The following is a 21,578-nucleotide window of genomic DNA, read 5'->3' on the forward strand; positions in this document are numbered from 1 at the left end:
TCTGATATGGTCTTATAAACATTTGCTAGTATTTATTTAATAATCCTGTGTCAATTTTCATTAGATAATATTTATCTCAAGTTTTCTTTCTCTGTATTTTCCTGGATTAATTATCAAGACACTTTTTATATAATTGGAAGTATGCTTTTTTCTTATTTTTGCAAACATTATGCTTACTTTTAGAATTAATTGCTTTAATGTTTGGTAGAATTCACTTATAAGTGCATCTTCCCAGAGTCTTTGTTTCGTTATTTATTCTTTTGAGAGTTCATTTATGCTATGATCATTTTTTCCAGATACTGGTTTATTAAATACTCTATGGTCACTCAGAGGATTTATATTGGGGTTCTGTTGGAGACACCCAGAACTCCCTGAGAGTGCTTACTGTAGTTGGGCCTTACTTCAGCAAAGGCTAGTGGCTGGGCAGTTGGATAGGTCAAAGGATGCTGGGCACAAGCCAGTAATCCTATGCTGAATCTGCCTGAAACTTTTGGACATGCCTAAGATCTTTCCTCTTACTCTAACCTCAATCTAACCCTACTTACCTATCCTAGGGTCAACTCAAGACTCTCGTGATCCTTCCGTGTATTCCTTAATTGAGAAAGAGTCTACAAGTGAATCTTCTTATTTATTTCTAGAGTAGTTTATTGTTAAGGTCTGAGGATAATTCATTCACAGGAGAACCAGGTTCATCTATGGTTTTGCATAACATCACTACAAATCCCCTTGTTCACTTGATTGATCCAACTTTTCAAGAAAATAAATCAGAATTATATGAGAAAAGTTATGAAGCCATGCATAATCATTGACAATGATTCCTCTAATGGACATATATCCACAAGAAAGTCAGTGACAATATGAATGATTCCATATGGTACACCATAGTAACAATACCACTTTTGAAAAGGAGAAAAAATTAGAGATAAATATGTGTTTATTAATTAGAGGTTTGTACTATTCAACTGTAAGGAAATATTGTTCCATAAACAATGACTATGAGGACTTTGCAGAAATGTGGGAAATAATTAGATAAACATATATAGAGAGATGGGAGAACTGAAAGAATGGCACACACAATTACTACAATAAAGTAAATTATGCCAATCTAGGGAAACAACAAAATTTGGATCATATGTAGTGAGCAACATCCATTACCAATGACTGATAGTAAAACACATTTTCTTACTCTTTTGAGAGATGATCAATAATTACATAATTTTGGTCACGCTTTGTAACTGCATTGGATGGTGTGTGTGTGTGTGTGTGTGTGTGTATGTGTGTCTCTATACACTCTCTCCATATATGTATATATAAATATAAATATGTATGTATTAATTAGAGAAATGCCCTGTACCAGACACCTTCTATCTAAGAATGGTTATTGGAGAATCATTGTGGTATAAATTATGCCAATTAAATATTTTATGCAATTGTTGAAAAATAAATGAGATATGCTAGAAACTTAAGTGAACAAAAATTGTTGAAAAAGTGTTAAACTTTTTTAAGATAGGTAAGACCTAAACATTTTATATATGAAATCCAGTAGGGAAGGAGGGGCAAAATCTGATAGGAATGGGAAGAATTAATGGCATAATGTCTCCGTGGGACAACTCATTCTTTTTTTCCATGCCAAAATAAAAGTAAAATAGTGGCAAGATTAAGTAGGACCTGTATGTGAGATAAGACAAATGCATATATTTAATTCTTTTTTCTGTGTTGTATAGAATACTTTCATAATTAACACAAGGTTGATTGAAGATCACTATCAAAGAAGATGTATGTAGCAAGTAAAGTTAGTATGATGATATGACTGGGAAAACCTACAAAGGGGATGGTGGGAGAAGATGACTGAAACAAATACACTACTAGACCAAATACTCTTTGTTATTAGAGAGTTACCTAGGATAACTATGCATGTAAAGGACTGAGTGAAAAATGATCCATGTTAGTATATTTATTTTATTTTTGTTTTCTTTTATCAATGACATTTCTCATTATTCTCAACTGCTTTGCTCCTTTGACTTGAAAGTAAATCAAATAACTCTTCTGAAGGTACACATTTTAAGAGATATCAGAAGAGGAAAACGTTCTTCATTTCCCACCCATTGTACTTCTGATATTCGATTTCACCATCATCATGCCCCTATGCCAGATTTCTCACCCACACTTAAGACTTTTTAAGATAATTTCTTTTTAATTTTTATTCTTTCATTAGATTGTAAGTTCCTTGAAAGCAGTGACTATTTCTTTTTTGTATTTTTTATTTGTATCCTCAGCACTTAGCACAATGTCATGCTCATAGCAGCCACTTATTAAATGGCTATTGCATTGTATATTCCTCTTATGGTCTAGTCACCTATATTCCCACAACTTTGAGCTCTTAGTAATCTCATGTTCCCCCAATTCCAAAGACCCTTTCTTCCAGAAGAGTAAGAAAATTGATATTCAGATGTGATTCCCCAGTACTAATTTAACTCCATGGTGGGGATAATCCTAAGATAAAAAGTATGGTGCCCTTCACTATACTCCTCACCAACCACACTCCCAGGCCCAATGAAAATATCACATATGTTAATTCTTTCAATTTTTCAAAGAGATTATGCACACAATTTACTGGAGTGGCAGGATCTAAACACTCACATATCACATCAATAAATAACCCTCTCTTTCGTCCTCCCTTCACCTTCCCCATCTCTTATCTCTCTTTTCTACCTATTATCTTCCTCTCTGCCTTTTTTCTCTCTTCTTACTCCCACATTTGTACTCCTTTTCTCATACCTATCTCCGTATTAATTTTTCTCATAAATTCTTTCTAGAACACTTTCTGCATATCAGCAGTCCTCCACTCAACTTACTTCTACATGCCTTTTCCTATTTTTCATAAAGCAAAAAAAGGAGTGGGCCCTTTGAAGACTGTGAAACCAATCAGATAACAGAGCACACATATCCAGGTTTCATTTAAATAGCTTAACACAAAAATTTTATATTTTACAGTTCCTTTTCTAACAATAATACTCCTTAAATATGCTTGCAAATTGCCAGTAGCCCATCACCCTGAGATGCACAGCTGCTCATCCTTTGCAAGCATCTGCAATATCTGAACATATTACAAATGCATATGATAAATTTTCTCACTGACATAAACAAAGAACTATGCTCTCTAAGTTCTTATTAGGGTATGAACAGAGTATGTCCAGGTATGTCAGATCATCCTGGGATAAACATTATTACTGACTTTTCTCCTGAGAGGGAAAAGGAAAGTTAAATGTTATTGGACACATGAGGGTATAAGGCTACTTAGTTCATGACTTATGCAAGGACCTCTTAACCTGGGTTTTGTGAATTTGTGTGTTTTTAATTATATCAGTGTTTCAATATAATTAATTTTCTTTGTAATCCTATGCATTTTGCTCTATGATTTTACAAACATAATTCTGATTAGTGTGTGTGTTTATTAGACTGCCTAGGGGGACTATTATACGCAAAAATGGGTAAGAACCCCTGCTCTATGCACTTATATGTAGAGAGGTATGGCCAAGCCTTTGCATTTGTTCAGAGTGTAATTTTTTTTGTTGTTGTTATTTGCAGAGGCAAGAGACCTCAATGGCTTTATTCAGAAAGGACTAATTTCTTAAAAATAAGGATAAAATTATTATCTTTATGATGAACTAATTGAAACTTAGGACCTAAGCTTACATTATTTCATTGACACTGCTTTTGCTATAAAATGAGTTGAACCTCATTGAATATTAAATTTTACATGCTTTTTCACTAGAAAAAAAACAATGGTCCAAACTTGAACTATAGCAAAGGACACTTCACTTGAATCTACAGTATAAATTGAGAGCATGTCTACACAAGTATTTCCCAAGTGCAACATTTGGTTGAGCACAGCTAGATTTGAACATAGGTGCTTGGGACTAAAACAGGTCAATTTAAAGACCCTTTTACTGTCCTAATTTAACCCCATTATTTCTTTTCTTTCCTCCTCATTAAAAAGCAAAATACCTTGTTCCTTCAGTGTACAAACAATTTATAAAAGCTACAATTTTTCCACCCTCCCTCCCCATCCCCTGCCTCTTGGTCTCTGCTTAACTGAATTGTACATTTTAAACTCCATTCCCACAGTCCTACCTGTGGGATGCCTCTGAACTTCCCTGGGCATCAAAATGTAAGTAGAAAAGTGTAAGTAGTAGCTTCCAGCAAACCTTGTACACAATGCCGACAGCACAAGAACAGACCCAAGAATCTGTTGGCATCTCCAGTGAAATGCTCTGAGAGTACAAGATCATATCTTACATGAGATTTATCAATGAGAGTAAAAGTTCTCCCTTCTGTCTGGCCCTCTTTGCAGAGCTGGCTTCCAAGATGCCACTAACAAGACTTAGGACAGATGTGGTCATGATTCTGAAACTTCAGACACCTGGCCATTCTCAGTTGTTTTTCCTAGTGGCTCTGCTTTGGAGTTAAGTCCAAAGAAGTTATTTTGGATGATGTATTGAACACACTGCAAAATCACATTTCTTTCATGTCTTATGTCCGGTGCTAAAAGTATCTCTAAGAGGTGCGGGCATCTTTTCTGTGGTTCAGATATTGTTTTCTTTCTGTAAAGGTTTCTTCTATATCTACAGTTTTTTCTCACCCAATTTTTCTTTAAGCTCTTAGTCTTATTCACGGGGGATTTTCTTTCCTGTTTCTCAGTATCCTGACTTCGATTCTGAGGGACATCACTGAGGATGACCTGGTTTTCTGTTGGAAAGTCTACTCCTGTCTTGATGGAAGTTTCTTCTGGCTCACTCTCTGACCCTGATATGTTCCCATAGTTAGTCATAGTAAGCCCAGAGCTAATGTGACTTCCTTGGGGATGAGGACATGTTCTGGCTTCTCCTCCTTGTCGGACTCTGCCTCACTGTCAGCCAGCACATTCAGAGTATTCACGTCCTCCTGGCAGACCTCCATCTGGGTCGCACGCAGCTATTCTGCTTGAGGATGGCTCGGAGGAGAGCCGGTGGGTGAGGTGCCTTCAGCCACATTTTCACCCATCTCTGGTGTTTTCTGGCCACCACTTCTGCTACTTCTGCCGCTTCCTGTGCCTCCCACACTGCTGATTCCCAGTTGCTTTGGTGTGAGGCTGTTTCCACTTCCTCTGCATCTTTCCGAACTGTGTTGTCAATACTTCTCCTCTCTGCTCTTTCTCCTCTTGTAACAATTTCTTCTTTTCAATATTGGCCCGCGCTGGAAAGTTTTTTCTTCTCTCTTCCCTCCACTTTTCAATCTCTTCTGGAGTATCTAATTTTATCCGCTTGGCACCAGAAGCATGCATATTTTTCCAGTGAATCTGAACAATCTTCTCATGAACACTAAAACTGCAGCCATCAACAGAACATGTTCTATGCTGAGAGATGTGCTCATCATATTTTTCTTGGTTTTTAAAGCCACGATCACAAGTATCACAATAATGGGTATAAACTGGTTCTTTATTTTTCTTTTGTTTCTGATTTTCCATTTTGTTGATTTTTGAAATTTCTATTTGATCTGTCATGGTTTTTTCTTGGGGAAATGATAGTTTCTGCCCGGCTGCTGGTACCAGCGTCTCTGCTGAGGGTAGTAGCCGTCGTAGCCCGGGGCCGGCGCCCAGGACAGATGCCGGGCAGGCTGGAAGTCCTAGGAGTTCTCGGAGGCCGGAAAGAGAGGAGCGGGGAGGTGAGGCGGCGGAATGGACAGTGGGGGCGGTGGCGGAGGAGGAAGCCCCCACGATGTCCAGTCTGCAGACTGATCAGACTCAAACCCCTGGAGCGTTACCACTGGGGGGCAGCCCGGGTGGAGGGTACCAACCGAACGGGTCGTGAAACCCGGAGGTAGGTCTCACCCGGGAGACCAAGGCAAGAGCGTCACCTCACCAGCTGCAAGCAGCACATGGGCTAACCTTGGAGGCGGCGACATTATATGTCACTTCCGCTCCATCAGTAAACATACTGCGGGGCCAATGACCCAGAGTGTAATTTCTTAAGGTGCAGGCTCAGTGTCTGCCCCACCTGCTATGTGTCCAGAGCATTATGCACCCTGGTAAGTAAATGCTATCTGATAGCAATATTTCCTGTGGGAAGATTATATCTACAGAAGGTATTATATATGAATTACAGCTTATGAAACATTAAATGCTAATGTCAAAAAAGTACAAAACAGATAGAGAGATAAAATACCTGCTGTACTTGTAAGGAAAGTCTAAAGGGAAATAAAATAGCTAGATTTCTGGAAACTTAGTCCAGAATGATATTATGATCACTTGAGTGATAAATCACACTTTCAGTCATTTGGTCCAATATTGCCCTTTCTTCTAAGGAAAGTAAAGTGTTTTACCTCCTGGGCATGCTGATATTACAGAAATTCTCATGAGGATTCAGCAATTCTAAGAGGAACTCAATTGTATCCTTACTACCTGCTTACAAAATCACAATTCCCCAGAAATTTTATGAGCATTACCAGTTGAGGAGAGTTTCAGCCAGAAGGAATTTTCTGACCTTCAAATGACAATTTTCCTTCAGGCCATTTTACAAGGAGAAAGGCAAGAAGATCAAATGGATATTATCTGTACCAAGTCAAATAAGAAGCCATTCAAAACATAAAGATATTATAACTTGATCTGTAGCTTCACAAGCTAAATCAAAGGGATGGAGGGTTAAATTACCCAGATAACCAGTTAAAAAGAACCCCATACTGAAAACTCTTTTAAGGATGTATGTGTGTGTGGCCAGATCCTCTACATTTTGGCTGCTTTCCAGGGTATTTCACTCCCTTCGGAGTATCTTCTCCCTGAAGAAAGCCTAGAGTGTGGTTTCCTGGAGAAAAGTCAGAAGCAAGAATACCAGAATCTTTACTTTCTTAAACTCTTGTCAACCCCAATATTCATGCAGGCATAAAACACTGAATATTCTTTTTCTCTATCAGTATTACATAAATGTGAGGGTATGAACTACAGATTACTTATTTGATCTAATTTTCTGTATGTGGTTTCTCTCTTAAACAAAGTCATGAAACATTTTATGAACTGTGCAACTTAGCTGCCCTTCCTTCCATGCATTCTTGAAAGAAATCTGAAGATCTCAAATTTATGATAACCTTTCATTTTACAATGTTTATTAATTGGGTTTAAACAATAACAAACATACTATTTAATTTCCTGAAGCTATATTACAGCTGACTCTATGACAATTAAATTTATATAGTTAGATGAAGTTGAAAGACTGATCACAATATCTTCAACAAGGAAGAAATTAGAAGAAAAGATATCCTTTAAATGACTCTGACTCAAGAAAAGACACTAACATTTCATTGCCAATTTTAGAGAATAGGAACCTGAGAGTTTGCAATGGGTGTCAAATGCAGGTAATAAGAGATCACTGTACTTTTACAGAAAACAAAGACAACCAAAAATTACCTTCCTTAGTCACAGTAATACACATCTATTCTTCTAAAAAAAAGCTATTACAATAGCATTTTCTGACCTAGAAAGTGAAAACTTTGTGTCATGCCCTGGGGCCCCCTTATTGTCAAAGACAAGAAGAAAACACTTAGGTGAGCTTTATTATAGAACCAAATATAAGTTTTCTTGCTAGTCTCTTTGAAGTTATTGATGTTTGAGAGTCACTGTCCCTAACAAGAATTGTCTAATGGGTGACTGCTGCTTTAAGTCCAATTTCAATTCCTAACCATGATATAATTTAATGCTAACTAGGAAAGGAACTCACTAAACATTCCCAATACTCTCTTTGGATATGAAACATGCATTTACTGGGTTTGAAGTCTATAGGAGAAACTTGGAATAGAAAGGAGTCATTAATATAGAAATCAATGTATGGTAAACTACTCCCAAGAGGAATATGATATTGCCCTCCCCTCTCTACTAGCTCCAAAATAAGATTAGATACTCTACAGACAAGTAAACTTTTCAAGGAAAGTGAACTTGGCCTACCCTAAATTATTTCTTGCCCCATTGAATCACTAATGGAATTTTGTACTAAAAGGGAATGAATAAAGGGTTGTGTATATTGGAGCAAAGCAGTAAACTTGGTGCATTTTTAGTATTATCACACTTTATAAAAGCCAGTGTTTCCTAACACTTGATTAGTCAGGTTATTTTATTTTTTTTTTTTACCTTCTATGGCCCTTTAACCTAGAATACTACTACTAGAAGTGCAAGGACAGAAAGGCACAAAAAAACGAGGCAAAATGAATTCAAAGTGCCTTTGAGGCCAGAAAAAGTTGTTAAGTAGTAAAAATACAAGATAAACCTTAGCATTTTAATGCTACAAAAACAACTCTAAAGGAACTGAAAAAAGAGGAATATGTAGGAACTCAAAATGTCCAAACTAATAACATTAAACTAGAGTCCTCATATTTATAAAACCCTTCCTTACTTATTTTTAACCAGCCAAGGTCAACCTTTTTGTAATACTCCAAGTATATTATTAACTCTAGATATACCAGATGACTAATTCAGTAGGTTCTGATTCCAGAGGTCAATTAATATTTTCTTCACATCTTTATAGTGAAGACTATTGACTCTTTCACACAAAGCACCTCATCTCCTGTCTCTTTGTGTTTTGATGTACACACACACAAATACACACAAATTCTCTCCAGGAGAGAAGGGGGAGGGGAAGGTAACCTCAGGTCAAAAGTATTTCTTTTTGTTTAGCTTTATTTTAAAAAGCAAGAAAGAAAAGATAATAGAAAATAATGAAAATGTAGGAAGTATTATTTTGTTTTGTTTTGTTTTTTATAATTGAGACACACTGATACCAAAATGATTTGTGTTAAGGTGATTTTCATATTTTTTATAGATGGAATTAAGCATATAGATGAAAAATAGTTGATGGTATTCTCTAGGAGAACTCTGCTAACAATAAATATTAAGGATTTTTTTATACTTTGCCTTCAGTTTCTTACACTTCTTCTGTCATCTTGTGAGGCAATCCCTCAATGACTATATTTTTTGAATATTTAGAATATTTATTTTCATAAATTACATGTAAAATACAAATTTTGACATCAATTGTTTTAAAATGTTGCTTTTCAAATTTTCTTCTTCCCCTCCACTCCCACAAGAACTAAAACAATTCAATATAACCTATACAAGAGCTGTCATGCAAAACATTTCCACATTAGCCAGTTTGTTAAGGAAAACAGACAAAAACAAAACTTCAAATAAAGGAACCAACAAAAAATTTATGCTTCAATCTGTATACAGGTACCATCAGTTCTCTCTCTCTGTAGATGGATTGTATTTTTCATAAGACCTTCAGACTTGTCTTGGATCATTGCTGAAAATAACCAAGTCATTCATAGCAGATCATCTCAAAATATTCCTTTTATTTTGTATCCAGTAAATTTCACTTTTCATTAGCTCATGTACGTCCTTTCAGGTATTTCTGTAAGCATCTTGCTCATCATTTTATTTATAACAAACTACATTTATATAATACTTTAAAGAGAGATTTCCTTACAATAAACCTATAAGATTGATTATTGCAACAACAGTAATAGATAAAATTTATATAGTACCTTATACCTGACAGAGATTTTCTTCACAGTAGCCTAGTAAAGTAAGCACCATACATTTTGTGCCTCCAGGATGCCCAATCACAATCTTCATAAGGTCCCTGGTAGTAAGATTTAAGGAGAGGCATGTTGTCAGCTCACATGGCTTGTGTTCTGGTCTGTAAGTAACCACAGGCTGCTTGCTCTTTAAGCCAGAAATAAATCTGGTTCACTTTGTTTGCCAGTGTGTGTTTGCCTGCACCCCTCCCCAACCTGGGACTGCCACCCAAAACTGTGTCCTGTATATGAGCCTGGGCAAAATGCCAGAGTTCCACCTCAAAGCCAGGAGAGACCTCTATAATCTTCCCCCCAGCCAACTGCTCAACCCTCTCCCCAGACTGTGAGCTCAGTTCATCAAAGCTGTAGCCAATTAAGAGGCTCTTGAATTCTCTTTCTCTGATGCAGCCTGAGGCTGGATCTGTGTCAGTGTGGCTGTGGGGTTGGGCTCTACTTCCACCCTGGTACATCAGACCCCTCCTGCCAAACGTCTAAGCTGTCTCTGGCTGGAAAATGGTTTCAGCCCATCTTTTTGTGGATTTTGCTGTTCCAGGAATTGTCTTATGGCATTATTTGCAGTTTTTTGGAGTGATTGTGTTAGGAACTCTGAGCGCTTACTGCCTTTCCTCCAACATCTTGGCCCAATTCCTCAATGATTAAATCAATTGGTCTCCAAAAACATATATTTTTCTATCTTATCTGGCTCCTATTCCCATCTTTATTCTCTTTAGTGCCTCTTCTACCTAACCACATCCAAAATAGTAATGCTAATGTGATGCCAAAGTTCATATGATAGTTCTCTCCTTGATAAAAAAAATGTCATTAAAAAAGTTAATACATATTTTCTTTGCTCCCTATTCTTCTCTTGTTTATTGCACTCCTTCCATGTTCATCCTTGAATAACTTCATGATGACTTTTCATAACTGAGTCCTTCACCATATTTATTTACATCAATTTTACCTTAGATTTATTTTCTTTATTACTTGATTTTATCAGAATATTTCTTTTCTCTAAAATTAAAAAAAATTTAGATTCTAAACTAGTTCTTTGACTGCTATCTCTGTCTATTCAGTCAGTTAGTCAAATGTTTTCTCATGACAATATTTAGGTCCTTTTGGTCTCTCTTTTTATGATATATTTTTATCAATAAAGCATCTATACAAAATGATCAGAATCTTTGTTCAACTCCTTTCCTTTGTCCATTACATTTGTTTCATTAATAATAGCTTAATTGAATAGGTCAGGATCAAGTTATTTTAATCACACAGCCACTTTTTGTCTCATTTTTATTCTTTGTTCTACCTTTAAATTTATTTTGATCCTTGATCTAACAAGTCAGTGAATTGAATATAAAAATATAAGTGAATTAGAAATGACATCCATATGAGTAACTCATTGCTTAAATATAATTCATTTTAACAATGTATGTCCACAATTTTCAAAGCCTAATATGTAAAGAATTTTCTTGAGGAAAGTACTAATGATATAGAGGCAGGAGTCTTCTGTGTTGTCTTTACATACTTGTAATCTCAAATATTGTTTGTTGACCAATATTTTCCATTATATTTTTAACCATCCTCATTTATTCCCATCTTTATTTAAAATTTCCCTGTATTTTTTAAAATAAAAAATCATAATTTATTTGTTATATAAAATTTCATTAGTATTAACATGTATAACTTCATTTGTATTAATATATTAACATATATTATGATAATGAATTACACTTTTTAACCAAAAATAATCATTTATATTTTGGCAGCATGTTTATTAAATAAGAATACTGATCAATTCCTAGTCAGTAACTGTGAGGTGTGTATGTATATGTGTGCATGTATGTATGTATATGCATGTATACACACAAACATATTTATATGCAGTTAATGTGTGTGATCAGGCTTATTCTGCATTCCATTTCTGTAAAGTGACATTTCTAAAGTATGAATTTTAGTGTACTATGTGTACTTTGAGGAAAACTTTCATGGATATAAAGTTAATAAAGAATAAAAACTGTTAGAAATAAAGATTACACAGAGTTCAGATGACCACGCAAAATGCAAAACAGAAAGAGATTTGACTTGGATCTTTTAATGTAATGTAATGTTTGACAAAAATGATTCATTTTTTTTCATCTTAGGTTCTTTACACAGAATATTCTGTACACAAATGATTCAGTTAACACATATATTGATATTAAAACCTCTTAAATGAAGCATTTTGAGCAAACATTAGGTAGCTATACACCTCAGTGTTATGTTTATAAATGAAGATATGAAAAGCTTTCATTGCAAATTTATGATTTTTTTTCTGTCTTTCAAGATGAGAACTTAAAAGAAACCTTTCCTTTTGTCTTTCTCCGTATTCACTCATAATTTCTCTAAAATAGCAAGGCAAATTGCCCATACAATTTCTAACTGGAAAGCAAAATCTCTACTTTCTCTGACCCTGATCAATGATTTGAATTTTCTTTTAGCTTTTTCCCCTTTCTCACAGGTAGGATGAATCAAAGCTTCAGATGGGCCTGCTCAGTCTTTATGTTTGCCTTCACAACTTTCCTTTGAAAGTTTTATTAATTTTTAAGCCTGCTGTCTTTATACTTTTGTTGGGTTTGACAGAACAGTGAATATCTTTCATTACTCTTTCAATGAGGATGGCAGTGTATGGGCTTTGTTTCAGAATTTACAAATTTATCTGCTACAACTATTGCAATATCTTTAAACATTTTCTCCAACTGTGTGTGTCATTCTTTATCTGATACCTTTACTGTTACTTTTGTTAAAATATGCTTACAGATTTCAGTCTGAACATTGTTCACCAAAACACTAATAAGATATTCCTTTTTATTCATTTGGCTCTTAGAAATATTTACTAATACAGAATGAGTCTGTGAACCTTCATCAAGGTCTTTTCCATTCGGTCCATGGCCTTCTTGTAATAAGCCATCTCAAAATACTTCTTTGTGAGCTTCATGTGGAGCACTACCACCTCCCTCAAATAGATCTGGTTGCTGGGCATGACAATTGACATCAGAGTGGTTGCTCCCCAAGGTCTGGGCAAGTGGACAGGTCTGCTAACTGCTAAGGACCCTTTGAGCAAGGTGGCTTTTCCTGGAATGGCTGGAAGCCTAGGCAGTAGTTCCCACAAAAACCTCCACTAAGCACTCTTAATCGGGAGGTCATCATGTATTTAAATATAAGTTAATTATATTTTAAGTACCTAATCACATTATTCATAATTTTTTCTACCTTTTCTTCCTCTGCAACAAATGTATATGTAGAAGCTGTCTTTGTATTCATGGTCGTCTTTTGGGGAACTATTGTTGGGAAAGGTACAGTAAAAGATTAACAAAGAAACCATAAAATAGTGTTTCTCATTTCCATTACACACATCATGAAAACAAATCTACCATTACCTTTATTTTCTAAAACGCATTAATTTAAATCCATTCATAACTTGATACATTAATACTTTTTCAATGTAACTTATACCTTACTTTACATATTCTATAATTCTGTAACACTGGCTACTTTGCTTTTCTTTAAAAAAAGATACTCCAACAATTTCAATGGCTTTCTTCCATTCTTGGAATGTTTTTCCTTCTCTCTTCCTCTTTGCTTTTCTGGTTTTCTGTATTTTGCTGCTAAAATGCCACCTTATGAAAAAAGCCTTTGCTAGTCATACTTAAATATGTGTCTTCCCTCTAGATTTATCTCCATTTTGTGTACTGTATATATGTTATCTGTACATATATCTTTTCATATTGACTCTTCCATTAGAATGTCATCGTCAAGAGTATAGGGAATTTTTGCCTTTATTGGTATTTTTATTCTTAATATGGTGATATAGTGTCTGGCACATAGGAGGTCATTAATAAATGTTTGTTGACTGGACTTGTTTATTTCTTCAAGGGGAATTTCTATTTTTTTTGTACTTTTTTTTTTACTTTCTTCTAGTTCCACTTACAGTGAGAACATCAACCTTGCTATATTTTAGTTTCTCCAGTAGTATGTCCACTTATTTCAGGTTAGGAAACTCACTTTTAGAATGCCATGAGTCAAATTAAAGTTTATAGATGCTCTAAAAACTGTGATTCTTAGTTGCCTCTGGTCAAATTTCCACTATTCAGATACAATAAATACAGAAGTGATGGTTTATCACTTCTCAAAGAGGAGCAAAATGACATTACTATGTTACAGACAAATCATAGTACGTCTGCCTGTTGCTAATCAGCCTAATACAAGTTCAGAATGCTTGGCCACAGGTGGGGCACAAATAGTTCATGGGAACATCTGGGTTGGATTCTCTAAATTTGTGCATCTCACATATAATTAAATGGAAACTTTTGGAGATTTGTAGTGTAGTGTAGAAATCAGAGATGATACACACGTGTAAAGAAAACAAGTAAGTCAAAAGTCCATAAATATTGTATAGTATTCATTTATTTTATCATTTCCAACCATAAGTATATATATAAATTTATTATAAACAGTTAAATCGTGTTAAAAGTTCACTAAAGATTTTCTCTTTTCTCTCACAGTGATCCTTCTATCTTGTGATTCTTCACAAATTTGCATGTCATCCTTGTGCAGGGGCCATGCTAATTTCTGTATCATTCCAATTTTAGTATATGTGCTGCCAAAGCGAGCACGTATCTTGTGATTCTTGTAGAAGGAAATCAGTGAAGCAGCTGCTGCATTTATGCCAGCATCTGTGAAAACTCTATCGTGTGAGATACTAATTTCTCTAATATAGAAAGTGTGACTTTTTATGGGTTCAGTGTATTGTATTACTTATTTTGTGAGTCACAAAAAATATGATCACAATTAATAAGAACAAAAATTTGGGATACAACTTAGAGTTTCCTGAGTTTTTCATATTTGTGGGGGTCTTGTGCCCTTAAACCACCACATAACAGTAGTAGAGAAGTTTAAAAGAGGATAGGTTTAAGGGGAAAGATATTTACTTAAGATGCCACTGGGATATCTAGTTCATGGGATCTAATAGGAGTAGGTGATGTGGGATTAGAGCTCAGGCAAAGATAGATAACCATGGAAGGTGATGAGATCATTAAATGAGCAAATTTATGGAGTAAAGAGTAATGCTTTGATGACAGAAACTTGGAGGTCACCCAGAATTATGTGAAAAGGATGAAGAATCTTTGTTCTTTCTCAGTATCTAGGTTGAGAATTAGAAAAGTCCATTGGAATTTTTACCAATTGGTAACTCTGGAGAGAATAGCATAAAGTCAAATCCTGCACCAGGCTGTACTATTCTGGACTTTTTCATCATGCCTCTCAAGCTATTACCTTCTGTCACCCCACCTTCCTTTTCAACTTCTGTATGCTGTTGTCTTCCTTGTGGAATGTAAAATACTTGAAGGCAGAGATTGTTTTGTTTATATCTTAGAACTTAGCACAACACCTGGCACATATTAACCATTTCATAAATGTTTGTCAACTAATAAATTAACTAAAAATGGAGCCACAAAACAAACTACAGGGGTTTAAAACAGAGAAAGAAGGGAGGAAATGAAGTCACTGTGTCTGGATGACTTTTTCAACTCAAGTGGAGAAGGTAAGGTGGAATAATATGAAATCTAGTGGGAATGGTAGAATCAAATAAAGTTTGTTGTTTTTGTTTTGTTTTGTTTTGTTTGTCTGTTCTAAGAATAGCAGGACATGGAGTTCCATTATGGTGGCCATGGAAGCTGCAGCTGCCATCCTGTGGCTCTTGTTGGTGACTGTATGAGGTTGTGGGAAGCAGTGACTGCTGCCACAGTGGGCAATGAAATAGTCAAGTGTGAGGGCCTCAGAGTGGAACAATACTTTTGTAAAGATCCTGAAATAAATGACACCACTCAAGAAACTCTTAACTGTACAAATTACACAGCTCATGCATCATGTTACCCAGCACTCAACCTATCTTGTAAGGATTTTAGTGGCAATGAAACCCATTTTCCTGGAAGTAAAGTTGTTTTTTTTCAAGAACATACCTTGCCATAATGTAAATGGTTATTCCTACTGGTTGGCAGTCACTCTCTACTTATTCCTTGGCTAGTTAGGAGCAAAAAGGTTTTACCCTGCTTTAGGTTTGTTAAAATTTTGCACTGTTGGATTTTGTGGAATTGGCAATCTGATTGACTTCATTCTCATTTAAATTCAGATTGTTGGTCCTTCTGATGGCACTAGTTACATTATAGATTATTATGGAACAAGACTTACAAGATTGAACATCACCAACGAAACACTTAGAAAAACACAGGAGTACCCCTAGATGTTTAGAAAACAGCTTGGTGGTTTTGTGTCTCCTTGCTCTAAAGAAAACTCCAGAGTGAGAAAGCCCAGGCCTTCAAATCAGCCCTGCTCATAAAGCACACCTCTGTGGTGGCTTCAATGTGATTTTTACTAAGGAATTTTTTTAGATATTTTATTCTGAGTTTTGGTTGACTGGAGACTTTCTATGAAGCTTCTTGGCTCCCTTAGAGGTCTTTATCACCCACATACATGCTTTCCTGCCTCACCCCAAATGCCTTTTCCATAGGCAAGTTGTGGCTTGTCATTTTTACTTCTTCAAAATAAAACAATAGAATAAAAAAAAAGAATACAGTGACATGGACATGTTTGTTGGCACAAGAGAAAGAGCCAGTACATAGTGTAGGGACCAATTTTTAATTTGGGAGTGTTAGCTAGGCAGCTCACCGCAATATTGGGGCAAAGAAGGAGACTGACAGTCTTCCTCAAAACAGAGCAGGATTTATTTAACAAGAATGAACTTAAAAAAAAAAAACACACACACACACACAAACAGGATCAGTAAGATTAAGGGAAAGGAAATAAAATGGGGAAAGGGAAGTAATACAACCTGAATCACACCATGGCCCAGGAATCAGCTGAAAACACACAGCAGCGTCCTGTCGCCTTCCAGCTTCAAGCTAGAATGGTGAAAAAACTCCCTTCTTCCCAGCAGACCCCAGGCTGACCACACACAGCCCCCAACCAATTGGCTGGATGCTCTGACAGTCACATGACTGCCTTCACTGGGCTTCCAATCATTATAATTTTGCCAAGCCCATGTAGGCGTCAGAGAGTGGTGATGATGTGAGGTGCCAGCTCCATGGTGACAGCTACAACCATGTGAGATTTAAAATTGGATACTAGAACATTAATCTCCCCTCTTTAAGCTTTCCCTTAATTTATCTCCCAGACTAGTAAATGGAAGAAGCTTCTGGTCTATAGTTAGAGCTTTTATTGTTTGGTAGTTACAAGGTGATGTTGATTAGAGGGATAGGAAAGTAGAAATACAAAACAAATAGTCTTAAGTCTAAGCTTAGTCTATATTCCGTATAAAACTCACCAAGAGCCCAAGGCCACCTTTGAGGGGGAGAGCCAAGTCAAGCATGTGCTGTTCACAACGAGCCAGGCCGAGTCGAATTCCAGTCAGCTTCCGTTTGTGCAGTGCAGCCATCGGACCAGGAGAGCAGGCAAAAGACCCTACTTCCGTTCTCTCCTTGCCTTTTAAGCTCACACCCCAGAAGTGGAGTGCTTAGCAGCCGGGCTGGCATGCGTAGGGCATGCACGGCCATCGGTCTCATCCCCAAAAGGGTGGTCCTTTAAAAACTGGTGTCTTTCCATATTCACTAATCGACTGTTAAAAACTTTTTACCACATTTTACTTTTTATCACAACCAGTAGATGGAGCACCATGCTGTTTGCAGAGCCCCATGCCAGTGAGTGTGCTGTCCAGGTTTTTTTTCTAAATTCTAGCCAAAAGATGGGGTCATAAAACCTCAAATAACAATTAATTATTTACAGTAGGAAGGGCTTGAAGACTAGAGAGAGAGATAATGACAATGACATTTGGGTCAATTTCCTGGAGAAGACAGGAAGAGATATGATAAAGTATACACATAGAATGGAATGAGCTTGGCAAGGAGAAGGACTACTCCATCAAATTCGACACGTAGAGCAAATTTACTTGATCAGGAAGAGATAGAAGAGTATCTATAATATAACAACATATGTCACAGCTTGAAAAAGACTGGGCCGAAATAGATTTTATGAGGTTTGTAGAGGATGAGGACCTAGGAACATAGAGTACTTGAAGGTAGGAAAGGATTCATGTGGAAAAGGCTGTAGAACAACTAATGAACTTATTGGGGAACGGAAGAGTGTTTTTTTGTGGTTTGTAGATGACAGAAATGAGAATATATATATACACATATTCAATATATATCCTTATGTGTTTGCATAGATAGGTAGAGGATAGAGAGAAAGATATAGATAGATGGATATGTATGTGTATGTGTATATGTATATGTACATGTATATGAATATGCATGGGTATATGTATATGCATATGCATATATATGTATGTGTAATCTCAAGTGTTTGGAATGTTTGCATATAATTGCCAAAGCATATATATATGTATGTGTAAGTTTGTGTACAACTGTTCATGTACATGTATGTGTGAATAGAATTTAGGATGAAGTATAAAACAATGGAAAGGTATCTAAATCTGGAGGCAGAGATCCAGGTTCTATTATGACCTTCGAAAAATTACTCTATAGTCCTAAACAATAAAGTGAAAAGTTGAAACTGGAGAGGAAAGGCAATAATTTTGGTTAAGTAGTGTTACTCTTCTTTTTTTTTTTTCTTCCACAAAACAAAAGGCAATTTTCCGAAGGTGAATAGAATCTTTGAATTTCAGATTTGGAAGCTATCATTCCAGGTCATGTGGTACATAGGCAGATAAGTGACTCAATGGGTAGAGTATTGCACTGGAAATTGGGAAAAACTAATTTGAATCCTGCCTCAAACACTTACTAAATAATAAATGACACTGAGAAAGCCACCTAACCTCTCTCTGACAAATTTTCCTCATCTGTAACACGATGATAATATTCTATCTCAGAGGATTGTTATGAGGATCTAATGAGATTACATATGGAAAGCATTTTGCAAAGGTTAAAGTTCTTTATGAATGTTAGCTGATAACAATAACCACTGATATAATAATGATGAGGAGGATGATGGTGATGGTGGTGGTGGTGGTGATGATAATATAATAGAATGATGAATTTGCAGTCCAAGCAACCTAAACTCAAAGTCCATTTCTTCCCCCATTATCTTTTTGATGTTGCGAAAGTCACAACCACTCTCTGCCTCTATTTTCCCACTTTTCAAACAATTGGGTTAGACTAGATGGCCTCTAAGAACCATGAGACTTTTGAATCTATGACGCTATGGTGATGCCTGATATTTATGTAACACTTTGAAATTTGCAGAGCACTTTTCATACCTCGTCTGATCCTCAGGACAACCTGGTAAATTGTGCTATTGTTATGTTGATTTTATATAGAATGAAAATGAGACTCAGAGAACTCTAGTGAGACAAATCCAACTATCCCAAGACACTAAGTCCCATATACTTGCCCCTAAAGAATAGCATGAATAACAAGGAAGAAGCACAAATAGCAGTAAGTTCAATATGAGTAAGTATATGTGAGAGGTGAAAGATGTGAGATTTTTGATAGAGAGGGTCATTTCAGAGTATCAAATCTCCCAAGTAAGAACAGTTCTAAGTTTTAAGGCCTTCTTCACTATCACCAAATTACTTTGATCATTTTGATTGAATGAAAGGTTCATTTCTTTACATTAATTACAAAGAAGCACCTGAAGGACATTTTTGGCTCCCAGAAATGCATGTAATGAAATACTAAACTAGATGACTTTCTGCATGAAGATACCCACAGTAAAGCAGCAAGATTGATAGATAATATCATCTTTTTTGTATATAGTCTTTCACCTGGAAGCATCTCAAATAATAAATGTGGATGAAGAATGATTAGTATGAATAAAATAGAAAACCCTTCCATCCCCTTTCCCTTTGCTAGCTGTACATTTTCCCCTGAAGAACACATCACCTCTATGAAAACAGTTGTCATGAGCCCAGCAGGTAAGCCATATATAAAAGAGGAGGCAGATACCTGCAAAGTTATTTGTGCTAAAATAACAACAAACAAAACAATAGTATAAATAATTATGGCAATGAAAATTTATATGCCATCTTCCATCTGGGAAGATCTCAAGTCATGTAAAATCACATTCCAGATGGGATCACTTAATCCATGCCTGAAATAGTACAGTTTTTCGGGCATGATATACCTGCCCTGGGACAGAATCAATATGACAATGTGACACATTAAGCTTCTTTTCTAATAGAAACTAGAGGGTATTTTAGGTAGGAATAATATAATGCTTCTAATGGGAAGTTGCCTAAGCCAGAGGAGGAAAACTCCAAATTATTGCTCATTAATAATAGATCTGTAATTGAAAGATAGCTTTTATTTTTTTAACCTGGTCAAAAATCAATTAAAAAGAAAAAAACCTGCTTGAAAGTAAAGTACCTTGGGGGACTGCTAGGTGGTGTAGTGGATAGAGCACCAGCTCTGGATTCAGGAGGACCTGAGTTCAAATCTAGCCTCAGACACTAGATACTTACTAGCTGTGTGACCCTGGGCAAGTCACATAACCCCCATTGCCCTACCAAAAAAAAAAAGTATTTTGATGAAAGTAAAGGACCTTAGGAGCAACAGTCACCCATTCAGGCAACTTAACTACCATTTAGTGCCTTCAGGTAGAAACTTTCTAAAAGGTGCCCCAATAACAAAAATTTCTATAATGTTTGCAAATTTATAGGTTTCAAAGTAATATATTGGTTAAATCATCAAAATATTTGTTTTTAACGAAAGCGATCTATTGACCTAGACTTTCTTCAGAGTTCTTTAGAATTATGGGAAAGTCCTGCCAAGCTAATTAAAGTAATAGTCCTTCTTCTGAAAACAACAAAAAAGTTGTAGGGTTTTTTCTCTTTTATTTGAGTATATATAAAGGCACCTCTTTTGTTTTCCTCTTTAGCAACCACTTCACTTTTTCACAGAGTACCACTGGTGTCCTGCTTTGACAATTTAATTTTTATGGTTATGCTCAACTTCCTGGTATTATGTTTAAAGGGGTTTTTTTTAATCATAATTTTAGACTAAATGAGCAATTGAAAATGATCCTCATAGTCTCACTTAAAGTCTCCATAGGATCTTTTTAGTCTCATTCCTGAAATTGTAGCATTCAAGTATCTGCCTACTCTGCTTTCATAGATGACTTATAGTGCTTGATATTTTATTATCATGGTCCCTAATTGTATTAGATTTGTAGCCTCACTCCTCTATGGCAAATTCTTTGTAAAAATTATATATGCAAGGAATATAAGAATATATCCAATCCGCTTTGTGAAAATGAAGACACCTTGAGAGTGGTAGAAAACTCATGTTATAGTCACCCTACTCCCTAATTAGTACAGTGTGAGCTCACTTGACCTTGCAGCATGCAAGTGCCATAGCCTTCCTGTCCCAATGTCCTCAGGCACTGCTACAGAAAGACACCCTCTTCCATTCCCCAAGGAGCAGTAGAAGACTGGTGGTCACTTATTTTAAAAATGCATATATTTACAGTCTCGTTTTATCTTTACAGTTGTGTTCAACTATATGGCATTTCATGTAGATGGCTAACTTTTTTTTAATTGTCAATTACAGAACCCAGGATTCTGGACTTAATGGTCTGTTACAGTAGGTTCATTAGAGTAGGGCCCATTTTCAATATGTTACAATCTATGTCTCTAATTTCAAAATAATGAAAAGTCCTGAAAATCTGCTATCAAACTCCAACAGCCCTTGCTGCCATTTCAGAATGCACAATTAAAGCATCATCTCTCCAGCTGCTGATAGAGCTAGCTTCACCTTATTACCATTTACCCACAAGCATTGATGAAACACTAATGTGACCACCAAGGCAATTTCAACTACAAGTCTTTCTCTTTCTACAGACCTCATGCCTCCAAAGCTATTAAGCTAGTCTATTCTTCTCCTAATTAGCTGAAATGTTATTAATTTGATACTTAAAACTCATAGAACTTCTTCAAAGCA

At 36.0% G+C, this 21,578-nt stretch overlaps 1 non-coding gene and 3 pseudogenes across 1 annotated transcript; 1 reads left to right on the top strand and 3 right to left on the bottom strand.

The window, feature by feature from the left end:
• Positions 1-4,399: 4,399 nt before the first annotated feature.
• On the bottom strand, positions 4,400-5,943 carry LOC122747910 (annotated as a pseudogene).
• A 6,021-nt stretch (positions 5,944-11,964) lies between these two features.
• LOC122747917 lies at positions 11,965-12,625 on the bottom strand (annotated as a pseudogene).
• A 1,517-nt stretch (positions 12,626-14,142) lies between these two features.
• On the bottom strand, positions 14,143-14,246 carry LOC122737630. Its single transcript, XR_006354446.1, has one exon. It is a non-coding gene; the product is annotated as a U6 spliceosomal RNA (small nuclear RNA).
• A 1,043-nt stretch (positions 14,247-15,289) lies between these two features.
• LOC122736431 lies at positions 15,290-15,871 on the top strand (annotated as a pseudogene).
• The last annotated feature ends 5,707 nt before the right edge of the window (positions 15,872-21,578 follow it).

The sequence above is a fragment of the Dromiciops gliroides genome, chromosome 1 (genome assembly GCF_019393635.1).
Source record: "Dromiciops gliroides isolate mDroGli1 chromosome 1, mDroGli1.pri, whole genome shotgun sequence".
NCBI lineage: Eukaryota > Metazoa > Chordata > Mammalia > Microbiotheria > Microbiotheriidae > Dromiciops > Dromiciops gliroides.